Raw genomic sequence first — 6471 nt, 5'->3', positions numbered from 1 at the left:
TTCTTCAGTTTCTTCATGGTCAAGCTCAGTTTCTTCTTTAGTGAATAAAGACAATTAATCAGGGACCAGGAGAAAAGATACCAAGTTATCCCGTTAATATAGCCTGGGCTGTCCTTTCAGGTGAAAGCAAAGGAGGGAAATCAAGGGGGGGAAATAAAAAGACTGACTTTTCCTTTCCGTGACCTCAAACACTGCACTGTTTTGTGAGATCTGCTTTAAACAGAGGTTTGTAGAAGTTGGCATACTTGTGAAGGGTCATTTTGGGATGGGGCTTCTGTCTGGGCACATTGGGGCATGTATTTTCTGAGAATGGAGATCCATTTGTTAATCAGGTCAGGTAAGCTCTGAGCACCGCCTGAAGGTGAGCCTGTTATGTCAGCTGAAGTTGCAAGGGTCGGACGAATGTGCTGCCCTTGTCAGCATGACCTTGTCAGGCACACAGGTCCTTGCTCCAAACAGTGGAGCCATCAACCCAATCCTCACCCTCCTCTACCTCAGCCTGTGCTGAGGATTCCTGAGTGTGCAGCCAGGCTGGCCCAGGTAAGTAAGGTTTTAAAATCTAACATGTACCAAGTAGAAGGAGGGAACAAGACCCAGGGACCCAAACATCACAAGGACCCCCTTGCCTTCCTCACCTTCCTCCCAGCTGACTCCTTTGTCACTGTCCTCCTCCTCCTCCTCCTTCTCCTCCTCCTCCTCCTCCTTCTCCTCCTCTTCCTGTTCTTGGTCATCGTCCTCCACTCCCTCCTCGTTTCCATCCTGCTCCTTCTCTGTCAATATCCTCCCCATCAACCTCCTCAACCTCCCCATGGTTGTGGCCGCCATGGTCCTTGTCTGCCATGTTGTCTTAATAGTCGCCCTCGCAGACAAGCCTCTCTTGGTCTTCAGGGACCCCTGGCACCCCTGCACCCTCGGTGGCGGCTCAAGCTTGATGTCTCGGTGGGTGGGGGCCGCGGTGGCCATTAAGATGGCGGCCACCCACCGCAGATGCCACAGGATGGGTTTGGGCATCTGCGGACCCGGAGCTGGACTGTGGATGCCCGGGCCCGGGTTAATGCCCTGGCTACCGCTACGTGTGGCCGACTTGCCTGAATGGGCGGCTGACATGGCAGCTGGGCCTCAGCCCTCACGAGACGGGTCCAGGTGGTGAGGAAGAATACGACGAGGACCAGGCGAACGATGATGAGGAAAAGAACGAGAGGGATGTTCTCCATTAATTCCTGGGGCATGGGTAAGCTCGGCATTTCCCAGGATCCTGCTGGAAGGAAAGACAGTAAGAAACTGCCGAGACCCATTTGAGGGCCGGCGGTTATGACGGCTCAGCACAATGGCAGGAGGGGCAGCGCTCACGTGATACGTTCTGAGGCTGCGCAAACGCACAAAGGGGAGTTGCGTCAACCGTTGTGCGTGGAAGAGGGAGGAGCTTAGCTCCCTTACGTGCAGGGAGAGGAGCGTCAGCCCACTGATGCCCAGGGGAGGAGCCTAGATCTGTTACGTGTAGGGGGAGGAGCTTCAGCCACCTACATCCAGTGGGAGGAGCCTAGATCTGTTACGTGTAGGGGGAGGAGCTTCAGCCGCCTACATCCAGTGGGAGGAGCCTAGATCTGTTACATGTAGGGGGAGGAGCTTCAGCCACCTACATCCAGTGGGAGGAGCTTCACCTCCACCCTTGTTAACAAAGAATGAGACACTATCCCACCCACAGTGAGGATAGTCAACCCCACCCAATATATGGGGAGGAACTGCCCAAGGGGAGGAGTGTGAGCCCCACCCAACCCATGGGTAGAAGCATCATCACTTCATCCATGGAAAGAAGCTTCAATTCCCCCCACATCCATCTCTGGAAAGGAACCTCAGCCCCCACCCAGTCCTTAAGGATAAGCATCAACACCCCCACTATGGACAGCAACATCAGCCCCAACTCAACCCATGCACCCTGCTGAGAGAGGGAGAATATAGGAGAGTGGGTGAGCATTTGAGGCCACACAGCAGGAGGGACTAAAACACTAGATGATGGCCAAGAGGCTGTGCCCAAACACAAGAGACAGTGTTATCAGCCCCTTTCCTACCTGTGGGGAGAAGTATCACACTCCAAGTTTACCTATGAGGAGGAGCAGAGGATGAGGACCTGAATCTGTAGCCATGCACATTAGGAATGACAACCTCAATATGAGCATGAGGATAACTGTTAGCTCCATCCCTTCCACAGCAGGAAATAGTGTCAGCCCCACCCACAAAGAGAGGTGTCAGCTCCCATCCCACTACTATTGGTGTGGAGGAATGTTGGTCCCAACCCCACCCTCACTTCTAGCCAGGGAAAAGGGCAACATGTCTTACCCACTGTGACTGATGGCACCCTTATATGGTTAAGCACCAGGCAGGAAATAGTCCCAGATGCTGTCCTTCCTGCGGGTCCAGTTGCCAAAGTTCATCCAATTGCTGCCTCCCTCCTGGGGAGTTCTAAGCATTCTGGAGAAGCATGAATAAGAGGATCACAGTACAAGCCAGCATGTGCATAACACAACACAAATAGGACATGAATGCAAAACAGTGACTCTCTAGGACAGGAAAAGATACAATACTGAGGGCTGAAGAGGATCAAAATATAATGTCTATTAACTCAAGAATAAAATAGAAAATGTCTAACATAAAAAAAGGGATTCTATATTGGCTCCAGTGGTAGGGTGTGTGCTTAGCAAGTACCAAGCCCCAGGTTCAACTCTCCATACTGCCCAAAAAGTTGAAAGAAAAAAGAATGTGCACAGGAACAGCAAATGAACTGATGTATTCTGTAGGTTTCAGACAACATTTAGTATCTTTTTTTTTCTTCTGAAGGACTATAAGGAAGTTGCCAAGTATTGCCTGTAACTTCAGGTTTAGTCGGACTCGATTCCTTTTTTTTTTCCCGTTTTTTTTTTTTTTTTTTGTGAACATACTGTACAGAGGGGTTACAATTACATGGGCAAGATAATGAGTACATTTCTTATCAAGCATTGCAGCCTCCTCCTTTGTTTACCCTTTCCATACCTTCCCAGCTTCCCCCGTCCCCACCACCCAACCCTCCCCCCCCCTCACCAAAGTTGTAAAGTTCGTTTTCGACATGACAACTTGTACTTCTCATTGTTGCAACAGGTCCACCTGTATCCTTAAATGACTTGTTTTTCTCCATCTCCTCCACAATTATACCCACATCAAATATAATGAAAGCAGGGGTTATACTGTGGGGGAGGGACATACAAAGCAACAAAGAAGTAATCTTATAAATGCTTTAGAAACAAATGCATGAAAGAAAAAACATTTAAATACATATCTAAGGGTTCATTTTCCTAACATCACATTATCTGACCTTCTCTGCTTGACTCATACATATACCAGATATTGCAAATAAGGGAAACCATGGGACCTATGTTTCTTTGGGCTTGGCTTATTTCACTTAATATAATGCCAGTGTATGCCAAGATTCTGGCTTGAACTCAGGGCCTCACAGTGCTACTTGTCTTTTTGCTCACAGCTGGTGCTTTATCACTTGAGCCACACGTTCAATTCTGACTTTTTGCTGGTTAACTGGAGATAAGAGTCTCATAGATTTGTCTGCCAGAACTGGCTTCAAATCACAATCTTCAGATCTTGGCCATGTGAATAGTTAGTATGATAGGCATGAACCACCAGTACCTAGTTTTGATAGCATAGGCCACTGATACATTAAGAGATTTATGGAATATTTACCAAATTTGCACTGGCAAATGCTTACATATTTGAAAGAATCCATGCCAGAGCCCTGAGAAATGTCTGGTTATTTGACATGGAAATAGAAGTGAGAAACTTTTTTTGGGGGGGTCCAGTCGTGGTACCTGAACTCTGGGCCTGGGCACTGTCCCTCAGCTCTTCATCTCAAGGCTAGCGCTCTACCACTTGAGCCACAGCGCCACTTCTGGCTTTTTTCTTTTTGCTTATGTGGTGCTGAGGAATCAAACGCAGGGCCGCATGCATGCAAGGCAAGTGCTCTACCACTGAGCAACCTTCCCAGCCCCCAGAAATGAGAAACTTTTATGTGCATCAGTCAACCACTTGACCACAGAGATATTTTCTGAGAGCTGGTTGGACATAGAATAGACTGATCTCCCATTCCTACACCTCCAAGGGCCTAAGAAGCTCTATCCATGGTACTAAATTTGCTTTCCTCCAGGTGATGGAATTTATTTCTTTCCCTCCATGGCTACCTAATTTGTTTGTCCTGATCCAGCAGCCAATAACTCTTGCATTAACCCATCCATTCCTGCAACCAGACCTATTTGAGTGTATCGTGGTTTATATGTGAAGTGGTGAAATGTTAGGACTTCCAATGACAGCTAAAATTACCATTTTCTGCCTGAGTGGGTCACTATGGGAGTAATCTAGGCCTCACAAATTATAACAGATCATTATTCCTGTGACTTGTACCACCAAATGACTGAAGTCTGGTGAGATGAGAAGCAAGAAATTGACATCACACTCGCTAATATTGTGTAACTAAAATCAATGGGTGTGGAGAATAGCTGTAGCTTTTCAGAGGGCAGATTTCCATGTTCTCTGACCTCTTTTCTCTAGCATTCCACAAGCAGCCATTCAAAAGGTAACATTCCAAGCAGAGACTGGGAGGATCACAGTTTGATGCCAGTCCCAGAAAATGTTGGCAAGAACACCTCTCAAAAAATAAACCAGACCATTAACTTCTGTCTCTAGGTGCTCCTCCACACCCATTATCGGGGGTGGGAGATGGGAAGGGATGGGAAGGGGAAACAAAGGAGGAGGCAACAATGTTTGATAAGAAACGTACTCATTATCTTGCCCATGTAATTGTAATCCCTCTATGTGGTATTTTCACAATAAAAAATACATAAATAAAATAAATAAACCAGATATGGTGGCACTTGATTGTTATTGGAGGTATAATGCAGGAAACATAGTAAAAAAAAATCAGTGTCTCAAGATGGTCCCAGTTAAAAGCATGAGACCCTATCCAAAATATACCTGAAGAAAAAAAGGCCTGGGGTGTGGCTCAAGTGGTTGACTCTAGCAAGACAAGGCACTGAATTCAAACTCAAGTATTGACAAAAAGGAAGTGGAGAGAGGGGTGGGATAGCCTTACCCCCAAATCGTAGTGTGACTATGATATATAGTCCACAATTCTGGCAATATAGCTTGCCAAGAAATATATTCTAATCCAAGAAACAGATCTGAAATGCACATCGACTGACATGCCTGTCATTGTATTGTTAGGTTTCCTTCTCAGTGAACAGTGCTCAGGAAGATTTAAGCAGCACAAACATAGTAAAACTCAGTCTCAAGTATTACCATACTGTGACCAGAATCTGCCACTACATAAAAATGTCAGTTTTTTATTAGAATAGGTTTCAATGCTTGTTAGACACCAGAAAATGCCACAAGATGGCAGCAGAGAACACAAGTAAGGTCACACTAATGCTTAGGGCTCAAAATTGATTCACTTACTGACATAACAGAGATATAAGTTTTGTTGTTGTTTTTGAGCCCACTGGATTATGATAGTAAGGTCACTGACCTAGTCTCATAATTGATCCAGGCAACATTATTTGCTCTTAGGACTATTGAGGTCCAATTTTTCACACTTTGCTATATGCTTTTCTGAGGATGAACACATTTCCAGGGGCATTAGCATGGATTACATGTCATGTCATGACATGGCTGCTTTCCAATTGCTTTCCAGAGCTCCTGGACTCATATGTGGATGTATTTTATATATCAGTAATAATCCTTGATGAATTCAGTCAGACAACTAAGCCATTATCCCTAACCCGACAGTCAGCAAAAATATAGCATGACTTTTTTTTTTTTTTTTTCCGTCAGTCATGGGCCTGAACTCTGGGCCTGGGAGCTATCCCTCAGCTCTTCAGCTCAAGGCTAGCACTCGACCACTTGAGCCACAGTGCCACTTCCGGCTTTTTCTGCTCATGTGGTGCTGAGGAATTGAACCCAGGGCCTCATGCATGCAAGGCAAGCACTCTATCACTGAGCCACCTTCCCAGCCCCCATAACTTTTCTTTAAGAGTAATATCTAAGCCTTTAGGAGTGCAAAACAAAACATTTCTCTGTTAAGCCATATAGGACCTGTGAAAGCATGTGATACATGATAGGACAAACACATATGCTTCTTGAAGGTGTCCCATGGCTCATCTGCCTGTATTGATCATTTTGCATGGCCAATAATGGATATATATGTATGCACACACTCTCTCTCTCTCTCTCTCTCTCTCTCTCACACACACACACACACACACACACACACACACACATCTTTGATAAGGCAAAGAGGTCAACATTCAGATCAGCCCAGTAGGCCTACTACTTCTTGCTGAGGTGAACTATCCAGTGTTATCATTGGAGGAAAGTAACTTCCAATGGCCAATGACATGATTGATTAGCTTTTTTTTTATTTTTTTTTATTTTATTTTA

Source organism: Dipodomys merriami, unplaced genomic scaffold, assembly GCF_024711535.1.
Source record: "Dipodomys merriami isolate MVZ:Mamm:240054 unplaced genomic scaffold, mDipMer1.0.p SCAF_3, whole genome shotgun sequence".
Lineage (NCBI taxonomy): Eukaryota > Metazoa > Chordata > Mammalia > Rodentia > Heteromyidae > Dipodomys > Dipodomys merriami.
Note: the sequence above shows the minus strand (reverse complement) of the source record.